The sequence below is a fragment of the Prosopis cineraria genome, unplaced genomic scaffold (genome assembly GCF_029017545.1).
Source record: "Prosopis cineraria cultivar Desert tree isolate PC_DT_omini unplaced genomic scaffold, ASM2901754v1 PC7, whole genome shotgun sequence".
NCBI classification, from domain to species: Eukaryota; Viridiplantae; Streptophyta; class Magnoliopsida; order Fabales; family Fabaceae; genus Prosopis; species Prosopis cineraria.
Window position 1 is genome coordinate 8,061,011 of NW_026555338.1, and position 22,657 is coordinate 8,083,667.

The 22,657-nt window shown below is 33.5% G+C and overlaps 1 pseudogene; it reads right to left on the reverse strand.

The window, feature by feature from the left end:
• Nucleotides 1-6,131: 6,131 nt before the first annotated feature.
• LOC129316450 (TOM1-like protein 1) lies at nucleotides 6,132-20,110 on the reverse strand (annotated as a pseudogene).
• Between the last annotated feature and the right edge of the window lie 2,547 nt (nucleotides 20,111-22,657).

Consider the following 22,657-nt stretch of genomic DNA (forward strand, 5'->3'; position numbering starts at 1 on the left):
AAATTATGATAAAAATGAGTAATTTGAGGCTATGATTGAATTGCGAATATGATATAAATGTGGTTTTATGTGAATTTGTCGAGAAAAGGCCAAGTATGCCAAGTTGTACTAGGTAATGGCAAATTGTTAAAGTGTGAACGTAGACATTGGCCGTTGAGGGGTCAAATTTTGATATATATAAATATATGTGTGTGTTGTGTGTGTGTGTGTGTGGTGGTGTGTGTGTGTGTGTGTGTGTGTGTGTGTGATATATATTGGTTAATCAGGTGTATTAGGTCCTTGTGGACTTGATTCAAGGCCTTGTGTGGTCTAAATGAGAGAAAGTGATCGATTTGAATGCTTAGTGGGCAAATTTTTCAGAAAAAGGTGACTTTTTGCACCTAGGTGTCTAAATTTTAATCAAACTGTTAGATCATGTCTAACTCATTTCATTAGCTAGCTTATAAGATAAGCTTTGTGTTGGCACTTGATTCACTCCAATCGGACATCATATGTGAAAACAACACATGCCAAAAGTTATCATTTTGCTATCAAAATGACAGAAAAAATTTTGGATTGGCATGCCACACAGCACATGGTGTCACATGACACGGTGCATGGCACAAAGTTAGGCATAACGAACGTATTGCACGTTGCGACACACGGCCTATACTGAATCTGAGTTTATGGTTTTTATGGCATGCAATGAGTGATGTGAATTGTGTGTTTTGCTTCAATTGTGTAGTACTCAAATGCACTATGGTTTTTGATGACTTTGCAAACAAGTCGTTGGCTAAAGCTTTTCAAAAAATTCTTTAATTATTGAATTAATGGATTAAGTGGTGATTTCATTAATCTCCTCCTGGTACCGAGTGGATATTGAAGGATGTACATAGCCTATAGGGTGGTTGGCAAATATATGAGGCAAATAGTTTCCCTCTTCCTCTTTTTCCTCTTATGAAATGTCTATCTATCTCCACATGCTTGGATCTTTCATGCTGTACCAAATTCAAAGCCATATTGATGGTAGCTTTGTTGTCACAATAAGCTTTAGTGGAGTTTCCACTATAACTTGTATTTCATCCATTACATGTTTTAACCATAATTCTTCCATTATTCCTTAAGCAAAGGCTCTAGTTTAGGTACAGCACTGCTCTTGGAAACCACCCTTGTTTTTGACTTTTTCAGGTTACCAGATTTCCCCATACAAAAGAGCAATACCTAGATGTAGGCTTCCTCCCCAATTTGCATCTGTATAGATCTATATAGTTCTTTGTTTTGTCTTGTTAAAGAACACCCCCTACCTAATGTCCCTTTTAGATACCTGAGAATTCTATTACTACTTCCTGTGTTTTTTTCTTGGATCACACACATATTGGCTGGCTACACTCACTGCGAAGGCTATATTAGGTCTAGTATAGAAAGATATATTAGTACAAGTTTTTACTTGTCTTTATCAACTAGTTCATCACTTCCTCTTAAAGTTCATCATTCAAGAGGTTTTCCCCTTCATCTAGTTCATCCTTCTTCAGTGTCCTCTTTTCCTCTTTCAATAATTGGTGTGTCTGTTGGCTTACAACCCAGCATTCCAATCTCTATTAAAGATCCAAGATGTACTTCCTTTGAGAAATATAGATCTCTTTCTTGGACTTAGCAATTTCCATTCCTATGAATATTATAGTTTCCTAAGATCTTTGACTTCATATTCTCTTCCAGGGCTACTTTAATTCCAATAGTTCTTCTTTATGGTCTCCTATAATGATATATCATCAACATAGACAATGAGAATACAGCTCTTCCCCTCCTTTTTTAACAAACATTATGTATCAGAGAGACATTGCATGTAACCTTTAGCTTTTAAAACTTAGAGAATCTATCAAAATACTCTAGAGATTACTTTAGGCCATGAAGTGACTTCTTGAGTCTGCAAACCTATCCAACTCTTTCTTCTTCAAATCCTAGGTAGTGACATATATACTTCCTCTTTTAATTCTCCATTCAAGAAAGCATTTTTAATGTATAATTGATGGAGCTGCCAGTCAAGATTAGCTATTACGGATGATGACACTCTAATGATATTTAGTTTAGCTATAGGGGCAAACATTTATTTATAATCTAAACCATACATTTGAGTAAATCCCCTTGCAACCAGTATAGCTTTAAGTTTGTTGAGATTATCATTTTTCATCATACATAGGGGTAAACAGCCACTTGTATCCAACCATCTTCTTGCCCTTAGGTATATCCATGATTTCCCATGTGCCATTCTTCTCCAAGGCTTTCATTTCTTCCTTGACTGCAGTTCTCCAAAGTGCCTCATGTACATTATTAGGAACCTTCACTTTATCAAGGTTAGTAATAAATGCATCACACTGTGGAGAAAGGCATTATAACACACATACTTCTTTATCGGATGTTGGGTGCAAGATCTAGGTTGCTTTCTCCTAGCAATTGAGAGATCTAGATCATTTATGGATGTCTCTTCCTCAATAGCCTCCTTATCAGTTTAGGAGGAGGTGTTTGGGTTTCAGGTAATAGGTTCAAGAACTCTCTCCCCTTTACTTTCTAAAACTGATATTCACCATGCCACTCCCCTTGAATAGAAGATTTTGGAAAGAATAATTCATGTTCAACAAACGTGACATCATGGTTAGTGTAGAGACATTTAATAGTAAGGTCATAATATTGATACCCCTTTTGTGAGGGAGAATAGCCTAAGAAGATACACTTTGACCACACAAGGTTCAAGTTTGGAGGGTTGTGAATATGAACAAAAGATGTGCAGCCAAAAACTTTAAGTAGCAATATGATAGATTAAGAGATTCTTTAAGTTTGTCCAGTAGAGTGGAGAAAGAGAGAACATGACTTGGCATTCAGTTAATGAGATAAGTGGCAATAAGAATAGCATCTTCCTAAAATTATTTAGGAACATTAAATGTAAACATTAACGCTCGAGCAACCTTAAGGAGGTATTGGCTTTTTCTTTCAGCAATCCTATTTTGTTGGGGACTAGTAGGACAAGTACTCTTATGGAGGATACCATTATTCTTGAGAAAAGTACCCAATTGATTATTAAAATACTTAGTGCCATTATCAGTGTGGAGAATTTGAATAGAGGTATGGAATTGGGTTTTGATCATAGTATAAAATTCAAAGAAAACAAAAGAGACATCACTTTTGTCCCATAACATATAAAACCAATAAAGTCTGGTGTGATCATCAATGAATGTGACAAATCACTTCGAATGTGTTCGATTAGGAATTTGTGATGGACCCCATAAATCACTATGAACAATAGAAAAGGGATGAGATGATTTGTATTCAGATTGAGGAAAAGTAGTTTAGTGGTGTTTGGCCCATATACACTCATCACAATGAAAAGAAGTTATTTTATTAGAACAAAGTTTAGGAAAAAAATAAGACAAATATTAAAAATTCAGGTGGCCCATTCTCTTATGCCATAACATAATATGCATAGTCAATTTATTTTCAGAGGTAGAAAATAAATTGCATTGAATGCAAGACCACAAGTTATTCATGTTGATTCATCTAGATAATAAAAAATATTATATTCCTTAGCACTGCCAATCATCTTCCCCAAAAGAAGGTCCTGAAAATATAATGAGTGGAACAAAAATGAGCCCAACAGTTTGCATGTTTTGTGATCTTACTAAGGGATAGAAGATTGCATGCCAAATAGGGAACATGTAAAACACATTCTAACTTCATATGTTTAGATATAACTACACTGCCTTTGCCAGCTATAGAAGAGGATGGCCCATTTGTTGTGTTGATTTTTACATTACCCACACAAGGGTTATACATACTAAATAACTTAGAATCACAAGTCATGTGATCTGATGCAGCAAAATCCACTATCCATTTAAAGTTATTTGAGGTAGAGAGGAAAGCACATGTACCTTTGTGAGCTATAGAAGTAGTAGGTTTGGATTTTTAAGATGATTCAGTCTTTTGTAAGACACATAACATCTCTAGAAGTTTACCTAGTTGCTCTTGATCCATCTTATGAAGGGCAAAGGACTCAACTTGATCATAGTCATGAGATACTTGGTAGATGCGAGACTCTCCTTTCATTGGTTTTCGATTTGGTGGTTTCCCATATAGGTCCCATCATACATCTTTAGTGTGACCCAGCTTCTTACAGTGCTCATAGGTCACTTTTCCTTTCTTGCCTTTCGGATTTGTGTCATTGTTGTGACTAACCACACACAAGATTTCAAGGGTGAAGATGGAGTAGGAAGACGCTTAGGCAATATTACCTTGCATCTAGATGCTTCACGATTTATCTCTAAGAAGACTTCTCGAGTGGACAGGAGAGGTAATCTACTCAGAATACTACTTCTAACATCATCCAGTGATGATTTTAGTCTAGGTAGGAATTGAAATACACATTTATCCTCAATCTTCTCCTTATATTTTACTGCATCACTTGGATATTTCCATTCCTCATCAGATAGGAGGTCAAGCTCTTGCCATATTGCTGACATCTTGAGCCAATTCTCTGTTTCAGTGCATTCCCTTACTTTACAACCAAGCTTTTATCCTTAACTCATACAGTCTTGCAAGGTCCTCACTATCAAAATAGGAGTCATGAGCAACAACCCAGATGTCCATTGCAATGGGTAAAATCATGAAGCTTTACTTGATTTCGGGAATCATAGCATTGATATGCCAATAAGAGATGAACGAATTATTCATGTGCCACTGTGCGAAGGTCTGCGACTCTATTTCACTAGGTACTTTTGCAGCTCCAATGAGGAAATTCATCTTGCCTTTGCCACCAATTACTAACTTGATAGCTTGTGCCCACTTGTGATAGTTTAACCCATTTAATTTGTCAGTGACGATCAATACTGGAGACCCTTCAGAGCCAGTAGTTGACCTATAGGGATTGCCAGCCTTGCTCGAGTCTTTTGACAAGGAACCCACAGCCTTAGACATCGAGTCTATTGATGTACCCATAGACTGCAGAAAGCTCAACTCTTTTGAGGTACCTTCGCTATTAGAGTCACCACCAGGGATGTGAAAAGTATCCGACTCTAATACCATGTCATTCAGAATGCTGTATATCTTATTCATCAAGTCTAGAGAAGCTATATACAAGTTTGAGAATTAATAGGATCCCACAATCAAGCCTAGGATATTGGAGGAAACATAAAAATAATACTCCTAATATCTTTGACTATTTTACCTGATATTTTCTCATAAATGATACTAAATATTTACAATAATTACAATTCTATCCATATTTGGATATCCTAGAAAGTGTCTATGAGCCCTAAAATATGTTTGGGATCATTAGAAATTGTTAGAAGAGGTTTAAAGATGCTAGAAGTGGATTACATTTAAAAAAGGGTGAAAATGGGGTAAACATTTGTAGAGAGAGAGCAATCTTTCATGGATAGAATGGGTTGCCACAAATAGGATATTTGGGGCTTGATAAACTCTATTGTTTATATGAGCAGAGTATCAAAGTAGATAAGGTATCATTATATCATAAGCAATCATATTCAAGGTGCAATCTAGCACTAAATGGAGGCACTTTTTTTAATAGGGATTCAAATATTAATTTACTTCATCGTCGTGAAAGACTAGGTTTTTATACACCTCTTTAATGGGCAAACCTTTTACCAAGAATTTAATTAGTGCTACATACTTAAAACTTAAACTAGAAGCCTCTAGTTAAATTAGATCAACCTCTAACCAGTTGATCCATACACTTACCCCTCATCATTAGCGACTTACACTCTGTATGTAGATGGACGGGTCAAATCTGAAACGGATTTCTAGGGCCCTTTATTTTCTGTTTTCTGGACTAAAGATTATGCGGTTTCAAATTTGCTGGCTTTTCGTTTACGGAGGCCTTTATGCTTTAGTTCGTATGTCTGGGATTCAATCTTTTATATGTACTGACTTGTCTTATTCAATAAATTGACTTTAGTTAAAATAAACATATATATATATATATATATATTTCCAATTCAGAATAGGCACCTGCCCAAGTATCCATAATCTTTTTTCTGTCTGGCAATTAAGCATAATCAAATGCTCCAACTTGCTCATTGTTTCTTTTTACATCCGAATCTTAAACTGCAATTATAAGATCACAGATCATCTGAAGCTAACAAGAATGACAAGCCACGGAATGCTTCAGACCGTCCCATCTATAATTAGTCAATAACTTACATATACCGTAGTAGTTGGAACACAAAGCACAGAATGCGCCAAAAAAAAAAACAAAACAAAAAAAGAAAGAACGGAAGAAGGAAAGAAAGAAAAGAACAGAAAAGAAAACGAGTAATGAGCAGTTAACAATCAACATATAACCATACTAGTACCACGACATGAAATATACTGTGTCCTATGACTACAATTTTCCGTGCCTGCAGAGAGAACTCATGTACAATCAACATATAAATTGTACACAAGAATGGCTCATGATCAATTCAGAAGGAGATGAGATCATCCTTAGATGCTTGCTGTTTCTTGGGATCTTGACCTCCACTTGATGCACCCCCACCAGCACCTTTCTTGCCAAATATCATTTCATCAAGATCATCCATCATTTCATCGTTGCTTCCTCCAACTCTGGAACCGGCAGGCTTTCTTATCAAGGAATCTTCCTTCGTGTGACTAAGTGACTCCTCCAGCTCAACAGCGACAGGTATCATGGCAGGTTCAGGCTCATGAGGAGGTGCTGTTGGCTTCTTCAGCTCCTCATACTTGGACAGAACCTTCTGAATCTCATCATTTACATTCAAGGCCTCAAACAGCAGTGCTTCATTATCTGCAGAAGTCTCAACAATTCGCTGTACCGTTGTTTGGGACCGACAGCACTGCTGTACAAGTGTGGTTGTCAAATCATCCTGCAGATGATACAAGGTTCAAGCTATGAATGCGTAATTTTCAACAGTGTCTGAATAAATATAACCAGGAAAGGTTCACGCACAAATTGACTGCTGTGTGTGTGTGTGTGTGTGTGTGTGTGTGTGTGTGTGTTCACTACACTATTGAGCATCATATCATTATAAGATTTTACTTGGGCGTTGTCCAGGTACATAAATGGAAAGTAAACAGTATAATTTGCATCAACTGCCACCGTCATCAGATATAAATTTGTAACAAATACAATTCATAATATCTCATGCCCCAGGGTAATTTGTTGTTATCAACAAACAGCTTGTAATTAGAGAGTATTCCCAAAAAGTTGCAGTTTACCATTTTTCATTAGAAACAATATCCATATCATGGCAAAAGTAAACAACATTGAAATTGTCCTATTGAATCCCTAAATAAGACAAATTCTTACTTCTTTGCATAACAGACTTCTTTATCCTTCTTTTTCTTCTTCCAACAAAACTGTAGTTTAAGGCAAGTACTATTAGACTTTTGTTTCAAAATTACTGTAAAGATATTCTTCCGGAAGTTTAACAATATATATATATGGCATTTTCTTAATAAAAGGAATAAAAACAATAAAAAATTTCACCCAGAAAAAATAAACTTTTAAGTTTAAATATCAAAATTTTATTCTCATGACGCAGTTCAATTTTTAAAATAAATATATTTGTTAATCTTAAATATTTATAAACTAGCCAGTAATTTAATTTGTATTATTTGATTTTGTTACTTTCATGCACTATTTTCATGCATATGTATATTCATCTATTTATATACTTAGAGAGAGTCTAGTAGAACTAAATCTTACTCACTGCTCTATCATAGATAGAGTATTACCGTTCTCTAGATCAAATAACTAAACCAGTTATTAAACCTAATAATTAATGGGGAATAAAAGAGGGGAGAAAAGAGAGTTTTTATCCACCTTCAGGGTAGAGTTGTTATCCAAATTTGAGGGTACGCTGTTTTAGATTCTAGATATCTAAGTACTTTTGGCTTCCAAGATACAATTCCAAAGACTAAGAACAAAGGTACATACAGAGATAGTGATAGGATCCAAAATAGGCAGGGAGAAATAAGGAAGATAAATCTTTATTAAAATATGAAATCAGAATCTAACATCATAAATTAATAAAGATAAATGAAAATCTTTAATAAAAGATGAGCAAGAATCTTAAACTCATACAACTAATAAAGCCAAAGAGAATCTCCATTGATATAATAAAATAATGATTATATTTCCAGATGATTTCTACATGTTGTGCCTTAGTATTTATAGACAGAAAAATAATTAATGATTCCTAAAAATGCTCACACTATCCATAACTCAGATAATGGGGGATAACTACCATAAAAATAAATAAATAAATAAATAAAATGACTAACATAATCTACAATACCCACTACTCCTAAATTTAAGGACCACTCAACAAAACAGAAAAACAATCTAAAAAATATTATTAAAAGGATAATATCTAAAATAACTTGAAAATAATAATTATTCCTAAGATCCCATGCTACTCAGTACTCTATCAGATAGCAAGAATGCAAATTAAGATCATTAATTAATGAAAGAAAATGGAAATTTTGAAAGAAAATGATAGTTCCATACAGAGAGATCAGGTAGCAGGACATATCATCTTGAAAGAAAATGACTCATTAATTAAGATCAGCAAAAAGAAACAGAGCAAAACCATAGCCAGATGAAAGCAAAGTTTACTAGACCACAATTAAAACGAGAAACTCCACTTACACTGGTTGCTGCCCACACAGCATATTTTTAGTCATATTTCAATTTCAATGTTGGTACCAGAAATGACTTAAAAGTACACTTATCTTTTCAATTAAAAGGATTTGCAAATTTGGCAAGCAGTTCCAGCTTTGGAATTCTTTTTTTCCTTCCTTAAAAAAATTGTTTGAATTAAATTTCGGTGTGCTAACCATTCTTTTTCCTTGTTATCTTCTGAATTTCATGACTTAAGACTTAGTCTGCCCCTTTCTCATCAATTTTCAGTAAGTAGGTGACTGGTGTTAGCTGCATTGTAAGTCACCTATCCTAGCTATTATAGGAGTAATGTGGGCATGTTTCAATTTTTGTTGATGAAATGAATCACTCTTCCTCTCTCTATTGCCACTCTCTCATCTACTTTCTTCTTCAGTGGACTTTGCACCAACCACCACTATCAAGTACAATGCATGATAGATCCTTAAATTTGGATCAGTAGTGCAGTCATAAACTTTTGGATGACACCTACCATAATTGATCAATGTTATCTCAAAATGTCTTGAGAAATGGGCTTTGCTGACACACTAGCCGATATATTCTTGTTTTTGCTGAAGTAGCTAATATTAATACAAATAAACATACACAGCACTAGGAATATTATGTACTTTTCTTTTCCTCCTGAAGATACATGCCTTTGGAAAATATTCAAGAGTCACGGAATTTATGCAGCCAAATGATGCCCACTGAACCTGAAAGGTAAACCTAAAGTCTACCATGTCAAAGTTTACAAGAAGCATTTAAAATTAATAAACTCAGGGAAAATACAACTGTCGGTCCTTATACTTTTAGCATGTTTTGGTATTAGTCCCTACACCTTTATTTCGTTATTCCAAGTCCCTTAACTTTCATATATCTGCAATGCTAGTCCTTATTATCACTGATGGAGTTAAAATTACTGATGTATACATAACTCTGTTTAATTTTGTTGGCGAATTGGTAAAATTATGATGAGTTGGACATTGTATAAGCAAAATAGCTACTAATCTTTATGTTTGTCTGCTAGCTATGGGTTTTCTTCTTTCTGAACATGTTTAAAAATTCTGATTTAATGTCCTACTTGTGTTTTTTTGTTTTCTACTCATTTTTTATACAACTCATCATACTTTCAACAAATTAGTACAAGTAAAAAAAATTTATGCACATGTTAGCCACCATTAAATCTTTACGGTTATATTTAAAAATATAGGAACTAACATTGTAGGCAAAGGAAACTTAAGGGACTCAAAATAATGAAATCAAAGTATCGGGCTAATACCAAAACGCAATAAAAGTAAAGGGACCAAAAATTATATTTTTCCATTAACTAATTTATCATCATCTAATAGCTGAAGCTTGGTGGACAAAAAGGCCCTTTACTTAGTTAAGGAGCCTTTATGAATAAGTAGTCATTAGTTCCATCCCCGTTGCCCTCATTTTTTTTAATTAAATTAATTTTCTGCCTTAGCTGCAGTTCACTAGTGTTTTTTGCTTACTCCTCTGCCAGAAGAACTTCTATAACAAGGCTTATAATTATAAAGTTCATATCTTAATAAAATATTCACTTTGCAAGCCAAAGAAGGCTATCACTGAAATGACATGTATATACTATGATAGACAATACAATAAAACTACTTAGCGATTTTCATTTAAAATATTAAGCTTTTGACTAGAAGGGATATTTGACATGATATCACAGGCTCTTGATCAAATGGTCTACAGCTTGATCCTCAAACACTCCAATCTCTTATTTAAAATTAGGAGTCTTCACTAAGTATAGAGAGCTGCTGGTTTGCCAACACTTCAATTTTGGAATGCCTAATCCTCATCCCCACAAAGTTCTATCATTCTTTGGTCATTTATTTGTCTATATTTAAAATGTCATCTTCATTATCCTTCAATCATATCCTATGAAAATATCATCATCCTTTAACCTTTCAAGTGACAAAAGAATAACGCACATGTTGATGATATATAACAGTTAGTTCATTAGTTTCCTTTTGAATGCATGTTGTCCTGGAGTAGCATATAAAATTAAGAGCAAGCAAAAAGCAACATTAAAAGGATTTGGCCAAAAAAAAAAAATGCATCAAGCTTTAACTTATCAACTTTATAATCCATGTAAATAAGTACATAAATTACAAAATCATAGAACTTAGCTGATAGGAGTCCATTATTGGTATATAAAAGATGGGAGAAGGATTTAAGTCAAAATACAGCATTGAAATTAGTTGATAAGGGAGTTATTCATGCTGAATAACGACTTCGTATGTGCTGTCAGTATTTTAATATTGCAGTTTATGCTTCTTATCTTAAGAATGCTGAGTTGTCAAGTTTTAGAATGTCAGTTTGTGTGTGCTGTCAAATTACGGTTGTAACTGTCACTTCATGGTGTTATTTAATTGTGAGTTAATTTAGGAATGGATATAGATGATTTCTTACTCTTTATTTGGAGATTCTCCCTCTTGGCTTTATCTAATTTGAACGAGATCCTTGTCCAGATTTAGATAAAGATTAATTTTCCTGTTTTTTTTTTTTTAATTAAGACTTAACATTAGCACTTACAATTTATAAGTTGATTTCGAGATCAAAGTTACATAGCCCATGTTAAATACAATCAAAATAAAAGAAAAAACCATATCAATAACTATGGCAATAGTTATATATATCCATATGTTTTTCTGTGTGTGTAATAGGAAATGTTACATGGATATACTGTAAGTAGCAAAATTAAAGGGAAAAGAGTGGAAAGATAACATTAAGGCATGTGATTGACTTAGCTACATTGAGGAAAGACAACCTTCAAGCTATTAAAAAAGCACACACCAATAAAAAAAAAAAATCCACCCATTAGTCAACAGCAACACATTTTAAGTTCAAATATAACACACACACACACTGATTAATGTCAGCCTCATATCAAAGCATCAGGAATTGAACTAAAATTAAAATTAACAGTTCAACACAACAAAAATAATACCTTTAGCACATCCTGTTGGGGTGATGAAGATAACACAGTAGAAAGAAGCTCAATGCTATTTCTTGCAACATCAAAAGCTTCCTTAGTTTGTTCAGGTGTAAAACTTTGCACTGGAATATCATGCTGAACCTGTTGTGGAAGACCAGCATCAACATCTGTAGCAGACACTGAACGAGGAGGAAAAAATAGGAGCCAAGCTTTCATTGTCACGGCCAGGGAACCTAATACCCCTAGATTTCAAACTCTGAACCAGAAAGTTGGAGTTAATGAAAGTACAAGATAAAATTGCAACTCTATTATATGTCAACAAGATATGGCATTCTATTTAGACAAATACATTGACAAGTAAAGCAATATGTCACAAGTTTAATACACCAGTTAAGACTCAGGTTTCATCCTACCAGAAATTTAGGCATCTAAAAAGCAGATGCCATTGAATTGTCATTTTCACTTACTTTCATCAGTTTCTGAATGAAATCTTCCAAGATGTCCTTAAAGTTAGTGAGATTGTTAGTTGACAGCTGTTAGTTTCAGGATCTTTTTCTATGTAAGTAACATACCCATTAGTTGCATTTCATTTACACATCAACCTGAAGAAAGTACTCCACTTGCAATTTGTTATCTTGCTGTGATTATCATGCTTTTGTTTCTCTCTCATGGGTCTTATCTATTTCTCTTGAAACCCCTAAATGAATGTCAAAAACAAGACAGCAATCCTACCTTGTACGTCTCTTCAAAACAGGCAAGTAACGAAGCTCACTGGTTGACTCTCCCCATGCCTCAATAAGTATCAAAGCCTTGTTTCGGTTATTAACAACCGTCTGAGGATCATCAATCAATTTTACCATCTCATCCAGGACTCTCTCAGCTGCGACCTCTGAGAAGGCCTTCTCACAATTCTTAACACAGGCTTCTAGCAGAACCAAACCCAGATACTGAACCCTAGGACTCTTCAGCATGATCCGTTTCTTGATTGCACGGATCAATTCAACACTATTAACTTTTTCGTTGTTGATCATGTCGCAGATATCAAGATTCATAGCCCAGTCAGGCTCGTCAAGGGCCTCAGAGGTAGCATCCTCAACAAGTTTATCAGCCTGGTTTGGACCCTGGAAGAACTCCTTCACCTTGAAGCTCATTGAGCTCTACCAGCTCACTTCACCACCTCAACGCCAATTTTAGGCGTTCTCTAACCATTTTCAAAATCAATCTTTTTCTGCTTTCTCAATTTATATTTCGACGATTCAAATCCTACAAAATAAAAAATAAGTTATCAAATTGAATTATATAAATAACAAAATTTTAATTTATCAAAAAGAAAAAAAATAATAAAAGGAAAAAAAAAAAAACAAACCCTAATCTTAATCTGATCTCTGAAATATTATAATTTCATTGAGATTGAAATATTTTGTAGAAAAACGCGTAAAAGTAGTTTCGTCGTTTTTGATCATTGTTTTTTTCTTCCATTCTTTTGTCTTTCTTTAACGAAAAATTAATTCTTTAACAAAAATTTTAAATCAATTTTTATTTGTCAATTATTTATATTTCTGACATAGTTCATTTAATTTTATGATTTAAAATAAAATTATTATTTTAAAATTATGAATTTTTTGAATAATAAAATTAATTTATAATTGTAATTAAGGTTTCAAAATGATTTAAAACAAAATTATTCTAATTCTGATCTTCAAAATATATATTTTTCATTTTAAAATTTTTGTCAATAATTTATTAAAAAGATTATTTATATTTATATAATTAAATTTTATTATTTTTTTCTTTAAATAAAAATTTATTTTTAAACAAAATTTTAAATTGTTATTTGTGAACTTATTTTTAATAATAAAATTATACTTAAAATTAAATCTTATTTAACTTTAGATTTAAAAATAAAAGTTATTATTTTTTAAGCAAAAATTACAATGAAGGCTTTTTTTCAATAATAAAAATTACATTTGATAAGTTGTAATTTCATGTTACCTTTTATGATTTACGAAACAAAAGTTGTGATTCTTGTGTTGGGCTTGTTATCTTCAATAAGGGATGTATGCCCTTTTCATTTTACAATTTATTGACACAGAGGCCCAAAGGAGTTTATTAGAATTATAGCATTTGAGATGCCAAATTATTATTTATACAATTTTGAAAGATTTTATTATTATTTTCTCTTTTAAAATTTTAATTTCTATAATTTTATTTTTAAAGATATAGGGACTATTATTTTAAATTGTTGATAAAACTCTAAAGATCAAAGTTGGGATCCCAAAATATTTAAAATTCAAATCAAAATTTAGAATATCATTAAACCATTAAAGATCATAGTAAAGCTCGCTTCGAGAAGTATGGAAAAAGATTGGGATTGAAAACAAGTGGAGCAAAGTTAAACAAAGTCTAATAGCTTTGACTTAACAGAGTGTCGACTAACAACATATCCAACACAACTTGTGGTATCGAGACATCCGTCATGGCTAACGATGCCATTCGTTATGGCTAACCATCATTGTGTCATGCGCTGTGACTCAAGCCATGTCCACTGTGTCACATCTATCATGATAGCAAAGTTGTCATGCTATCATGACAACTATTAGAAACCAACTTTTGAAGTGCACAACATTTGATCCAAGCTTCTGATTAAGGTGATTCAAATGCCCACATGAAGAGAAAACATAAACTAACTAATGACTATGGTTCCACTCCAATATAATAACACATGAAGATTTAGGAAACTTATAATGCTCTTACTGACATTACCACTCAACATTCCATGCAATCCACTAATCAATTTAAAACATCTTTGAAAGTTTTAGGATCCCAAAACAACTTTTGAAAATCTCTTTATAAAACCATTTAATTTGCACCAAATAGCACATAGTGGAAGCCAACAATAGAAAATAAGTGAATCTCAAAGAAAACCAACTCAAAACACTAAGATCTTCACAATTTTTGAGTTGTGCACCATGGCTTGTGTCACAACATGTGGCACAGAGACATTAGCATCACACTCTATGCCATGCGCTACGGCATGTTAACCTTCATTGACACATGCACCGCAACGCACATACTAGATTCTACTGCAAATTTTAGAATTTGATACGAACTATGGACGTGCACCGTTTTTGCATCTAATGTTCGATTGGGGTGATTCAAGTGCCTACACAATACTTGTTCCATACTCTAGCCAATGACTTTGGTTCATTCTAATCCAATATCTTATTTAAAAGTTGGACATCTAAGTGCATGTTGACTGTTTATGTCAAAATTTATCACTTTAGTTTCACCAATTTAAACCACAAGTCATTGGCCACTTCTAGGGTTTTGACCACATCCAAATGGACAACGCACACCTAATTAAACAATTATATACACAATACAACCAACGTAGATAAATTTGGCTTATAGATCGCCCATCACACACTTCTAGGCAATTTCACTTTTTCTCATTTTCAATTACACAATGGCCAAATTCCACATATGTATCAAATGCCCCACTTCCTATGTCACCACATCATTTCATATACGCATTTTTAGATGCATTGGGCTAGGATATCAAAATCATATAAGTAACACAAGCATTCATAATATACACACGTTTATGCATCATAATTGTTCTGATGGCACTTAAACGCCTGTCCACACTATTTAACAACATATTCATTACACCATTTTACAATGGGCTTTTTTAGAAAAGTCTATACTCAATCTGTCTCTTTTCCCTTACACCACAAGTACCTAAACCAAAAAATTAATTAACTATAGGTGAGATCAAAATCTAATAACCCAATATAGGTCATTGATGTCCATTAACACAAATACTATGTAAAGTAAACAAAACCAAAGAATTGCACATATATTTATCATAACATAACTTTTCTGATAACTTTTCTCTTTATAACCTTGTTCACACATTTTTTACACACTAGCATGATCATCTATCCACCGATCCTTTAAAGCTCCTCGACACAAAACCATAGGCTCTACTGGATCAATCACTCATTGACCTGGGCATATCTTCAGTGGTAAAAACACCCGACCATAGGTAATCTATCCCACTTGTGGACTATGGTTTCTCTCATTTCACATACTTGTTATAGAGGTGTTGTTGACTTCTAACCACACCCTAATAGGCACTCAAGAGTTGCTAGATTGCCCAGATATCCCATGGTAACAATCACAATATAATGTTGTATCAAATTACCCATAGTACTATCCTATATAATGCTATACCGAATGTCCTATGTTGACAGCCAGACCATATATATTTGTTTACACCCATCTCCACATACACACATCCACAATACCCTAGGTGAACTTTTATCCCCTATGACAATGCCTTTCACACATAACAATAACTACTTTCATAATTTCCACTATATACTCATATATAAATACATTCATTACAATTTGAAATCCAATAGAAGTCCTGTAAACATTTCTAAATCATGTTGCATGCCAAAATTAGGTGTAATGCAAAATCAAGCACCGAAAGCACAATCATCGAAATCATAGCTTTACACATGCATATTCACTCCTACACAGTTATAATAGCTAAAGAACATAACAAGCTATATGGTTACTTCAACCCTTCTATTCATAAAAAGGGTTATCCATATACTACAATCTTACTCAACTTTTTCTCGCTATCCAACTTGTTGTACACAGAAATCTACACAATTAAGGTACCCAGAGTTAGTCTTCTTAATGACTGAAAGTGCCAATTATAGCAATTTAAGCATTTAAACCATCCTAACTTATTGATTCTAAGTTCATTTCAACCAATTACACCCAATCACTTCTCATTTTGAGCATTAACATGCTTACTCTCAAACTTCTCTCATTCTTCTCTCTCTAAACTAAGTTACTTAAGCTTATAGCTTCAAAGCTTTATTTTTTTACCTCAAACCAATCTTAAAGGTCTAGTTTAGTCCAAGACCTTTTTATTACTATAGGATAAGAAATCATCTCATTAAAACTTTTGAATTCAATTTCTCAATAGTTTAAATTAAGAGTAAATAGGGTAGAATTGGAGGTTAAGGTAGTATGAGACTTACCTGATAAGTAACAAGTTAGAAATGTCATCTTTACTCCTGAAATTAATTGCCTTAATAGAGCTTCTCTTCTTCTCCATACTTAATCTCTCTTTCTCTAATTTCCTTTCTATTTTCCATGAGTTCAACATCCTTATTTACCAAGTTTCTGCACCATGTGCCATGGCGTATCCAGCTTTAGCTGTAGCATATGGCATAGTAAGGGGAATTCCTCATTGTGCTCACACACTCTGCTTCGCAACACCATTCTCTTACTCAAATATGTTCATATAACGTCCCAATGAGTCAATACACCTCTTTATCTTCCAAGTCCTAATCTCATATTAAATTACTAATTGATCCCTTAACTAACATTAATACCAAAATCGAGAATTTGGGATGTTACAAAACTTGAGACCATTTTAACAATTTCAAACTTCTAAAACTCAACCGAAATCTCAACATCTAACCAACAAGCCATTAGCCCCTTATGGGCCATAAATCATACTTAATGGGTCCTAAAACATACATTCAAGCATTCACATGCATCATATTTAACATGCATCATGACAAGCATCCTTGAATATGTGCCATCCACCATGGCGAACAGATATATTCATTAAATTTGTTAAGAGCTAATTGCAATAGATAGAGTAGGAGGGGAAAATGAAGGGGACAATGAAGAAATGCTTGTGGGCTACTAGGGCTTTGGTTTTTCATTACTTAGGAGATCTTTTAGGCTAATAATCACCTTGTTAAGCTTTATTAATCTCCTCTCTTGTCTATCTATCCTTCCCTAAGATATTTCAGTGGAGTTTGAGGTTTGGGAGTTGTGATTTCTATTAAGAGAGTGTTTTGGATAAATGCATTAGCTTAGATATAGCTATTAAGAGTTAATTTAGGCTTTTATACCTAAATTTAGTGATTATATATGTGTTTTAGGGTTGGGACCTAGGGTCAACTGTAGGCTAATTTTTGGGACTTTTGGAGCAATGTGGGTTATAAATTATTAATTAACACTTAATTATGTAGATTAGAGTTCTTAGTGGTTGCTTGAGCTTGTGGGAGCTAGAGAAGTATGGTAACTACATGGGTAAACTTTTGGGTAAGAAAAGGGTTGAGATAACTAGATAACCTACTCTACTTATTGATTGGTTTGAGTATACATGAGGTTTTACAAACATGCATTTATAATTGTGAACATGAATGCGGGTGCATGAGTTGTTTTAAAACTCATGTGAAGTGGGAAATTGGTTTTGGAAAATAATAATATTTTTTTAAGTACCTATTCATGTATAATCATGTATGTGGGGATGTAACTATAAAGATGTATGTTGGCATGTGATGTCAATGTGTTGACTATATTGACTATGTGCAAGCATGATCAATAATATGTGTATAATGTGAATAAATGCAATAAGTGATTGCATGGTTGTAATTATGATCTTAGCAACTAGTTGCGTGATCATACATGTGAGGGAGGGAGGTTCACCTTAGGTGAAGTAGAATAAAATTATATGGTATATCTCAACATCACTTGTGGCCCCGATGCTCTATTATATTTGTTTGGAAGTCCTAGTTCACTACTTGTGGCTATAGCTAGGCATACAACATTGCAATTATTTATAAAGGGGGAAACTATGGTATAGGTGAGGAGTAGATCCTTGGTTGGGTGACATTCCTTATTTGGTGAACTTGGGTCAGTCTAGTCCCATAGGCTTTGTCTAATTGTGTTATTAACCCATAAATTTAGTCACTATTGTATGGGAGGTTCTATTGGATTTATAGATTATGCATTATGATACATGTACTATTATGTTCCTATGCATTATTAATATGTGATTTGTGTAATCCTCCCACTTCACATTCTCATTTATGTTTTGACTAGTTGATAGATAGTGTAATTTAATTAGTTAATGGGACTCTGTCTCATTTGTAATTACAATTTACAGGTAATAGTACTACTAGTTAGGGCAAAGAGTAGACGAGCTCTACTTCACTATATTGCCCGTGGACTTTTGAGTTATTGTGTAATTGAATACACACACACACTTATATTGTTGTAACTTCTCTCAATATCCACATGATATTAGAAAGGGGTTAATATATTCACCACATCGCATCATTGATTGGCAAGAAAACATTTATTTTAAAAGGTTTTGGGTACCAAAAATTTATTAAAAAAATCTTTCCATAATCACATACCAATTAATGTATATTGAAAGCAAGTTTCTTGCATTTATAACCTTCAATGCATAAATCAAAATCAAGCAATCAATTCTTAAAAAAAGGGTTTGTGCGCTGCAGTGCATGTAGCAAATTCGGCATGTGCTACATGCACTGCAGTATGTGGCACAGAGTCATTAGTACCAACTCTGTGCCATACGCTACAACATGTCACCATGTGCCATGGTATAAATGATAGAATTTTACTATCATATGCCAGTTCACAAACATGAACTTCTAGTATGCATCATTTTCACATACGATATCTGATCGGAGTGATTCAAGCGCCAACACAAAGCTTATTTGATAAGCTACCTAATGAGATAAATTTTGACATGATCTAATGGTTCAATCTTAATTTGGACACCTATGCGAGAAAAATCACTTTTCTTTAAAAATTCATGCACTAAAGTGTTCAAATCTCACACTTATCTCATTAGACCACTTTGGGTCTAGAACTAAGTCCAAAAAGATTTATTTCACCTGATTGACAATAGTATCATGATATATATACCTACACATAAAATTGGCCATTAAATTGCCATTTTATACAAAATAGGGCCTATTTTTCACAAATTCACGCATATTCACTTTCCTGGCCAATTTATCCACACAATCATCACTATCTTGCCTATTTACATTCACACACCTTACAATCTTAGCCCACACATCACATTTCACCATTTTTCGCACAAATGGGGCTAATATTCATAAAATTGTACCACAGTCAAATATGCATATGCATCATATAAAAACTTAATAATTTATGAGCTTATAATAAAGACAATATCCATTATACAAACTCTTTGATCACATGATAATAGCACTACTATACCTGTCTTGAGTCTCTCCCTTTGCTTAGCTTACTATTCGAACTTGTAAAAATGTAACCACAGAGTGAGATAATAATCTTAGTAATAGAATAACTTGCTACTATTAATTATCACAAATAATTGTAAATAAGTACAGTTTAATTATAAGCAAGTAAAGCCATATAACATAAATTTCATTTTACAAAACCATTTTCACATCATATTAGCACCACGAGCATGATCATCAATATTTGAACCGTCATATCACCCTAACCAAAACCATAGGCTCCATCAGGCTAATACACACTCTTTGATCTAAGCACACCTTTAATGGTAGAATCATCTGGCTAAAAACATTCTGTTCCACTTCCAGACTATGATTCCCCCTATCACAATGATCGGGCATCGTTACTCTAACACCACATCACATAAATGTTAAGGAGCGGATATCTCTAATAATGTACCCTACTTAGGCACTAAGAAGATAATCTCCAATACCGCATCTTAATAGGCACTATGGAGATGTAATCCTCTAACACCGCATCCTGTCAGGTGGTAAGGAGAATAAATGCTATATAGACTTCTCACTAATTCTCCCTATAGATGAACTCCTACCCCCTATCATGATCATGCTCACATACAAACCACTTGTTTGTATTCAAATATATATATATATATAGTTGCATAATCACATATTTTCATAAAATCATTTCTTTCAAATCATTTTCATGCAACAGTCATTCACTTCTCAAACATCTATAATCTAAAACAACTTCATGTAATAGCCATAATACTCACAAATAATTACACTAGATAATCAAATAGAGTAAGTTATTTGGTTACCTCAACCCTTCTGTCATAAGAAAGGTTACCCTTGGATTTCCTTACATGCTTAACATTGCCACATTCTTCTTCTTCCTTAAGATACATGTACAACACAAACAATTTATGCACAATTAACACTATTAGTCAATTAATTAAATTGACCACAAGTAATAATTATCACTAAAAATCATACCTAACTACTCATTTCCTTTCACTTAGTCAACTTAGGTTTCTCACAACACAACCAACCTTTCTATCACTTCTACAGGTTCCAATACTCCTCAATACAATCCACACACAATTCTTAACCCTTTCTTGTTACCAAATTAGGGCCAATTCAAGCTTACAATCTCAAAATTTTATTGTTAAACTCTAAACTAGTCACAAAACCTTAATTTGATTCCCTATAACCTTTTTGTTACAAAAGGGTGAGAAATAAATTCCTTAAAATTTCTCGATTCCATTTCTCTATTACTTATACTAAGAGAAATTAGTATAGAATTGGAGATAAAGGCAGTGCCAAACTTACTCAACAAGCTATTGGTCGGAAATATCTCCTGAGGCTCCAAGAATTGATGCCCTAGAAGTTACTTGGCTTCTCTTCCTCTCCTTTAATGTTCTTCAACTCCCTTTCCTCTAAAACCATGAGCTAACCATGTCATATAGGGCAACTTTCTATGTTATGTGCTGTAGTGCATGCAATTTGTGTTGTGACGCATGGCTCGATAAGGAAATCCTTACTGTACTCACACATTTTACTCTACAGCGCGATCCTTCTACTCAAATCTTCTTATTCAACATTCCTAAGAGTAAAACATCAAATTGTTATCCAAAATTCTAATCACACATTAATTTACTAATTTAATTGTAATTAGCAATTAGTTTCAAAATTAGGAGTTCAGGATGTTAAAATTGCCAACTAGATGCATACTGTAACATCTTAAAACTTCAAATCTAGAAAAGTTGATTAATTAAGGGATAAATTAGTTAAAAATATGATTAATTTTTTTAATTATGTTTTTGGGTTGCTAATTGGATTTTTGGGTCATATTTGGCTCTAAATTGAGATAAGATGAAAGTCAGGTCAAGTCGGGTGGCATAGGAGGGAGCAAAATCAACATTTTACTTACTGTGTTGTGAGCTACAGCTTGCATGGCATGTGCTACGGCACACGGCACAGCAGACAACTCAATTTTGGAAATGATCAGAAAAAAATTAGATTTTATGGTAGGAAACCTAAAGAATGAAGGGGGTAACTTTGGGCACTGTTAGGGCATCATTTTAAGAGGATTTTGAAGATAAATTAAGCTTTCAAACTCTTGAGTAAGTTTTCTACCCTTCTCCTCTACATATTCATCTCATTTTCTATGGGATTTTGAAGAGTGAGAATTTAGTCTGATTGGATTAGGCCATGAGTCAATGTTTTGAAGGTTTTTATTGACTCTAAAGGTTTAATTTAGATTTATTGATCTTGGATATGTGGTAATAGGAAACTACTTTCTTGTTTGGTGAATTTTAGATCAAGCCCTAGCTTGATCATAGGGTGTTGAAGTGTGATAAGTTGAGATATTGAGTTTTATGTTGTGATAGAATTAGAAGGAGACTTAAAGGGATTGTGTGAACAAATTTTAATTTTAACAAGCCTCTTTGTTGAGAATATAAGTGAGAAGTGGGAGAACTGGGAGGTTATTATTTGCTAATAGTGCTTGTGTTAATTGAAAATTAACATATAATACTTGTTGATGTAGATTGTGGAGTGGGAAGACTTACCTTGACACAAGAAGAGAATTAGTACCACGTGTAACCCTTTTAGTAACAAAAGGGTTGAGGTAACTAGATAATTTGTATTTTTTATTATCTTGTATAAGTTATTCTCAAGTTGCTTTTCTATGAATTGTTGAGTATATATGTATAAATTCTTTAAAGGTTAACTATTTTAGAAAATGAGTGGAGTATTACTTTGTGAAATTCTATATTTTTGAAGTAAATGGTAAGATTTTGTTATATTTGTTTGGAAAGTTGTTTATGCATGGTCAAGTGGAGATATGTAGTAATATGTGGCATATTAGAGGGTGGGAGGTCACCCTAGTGGAGATAGTGAAGATTAAGTTCATATGGCATTGTTGGC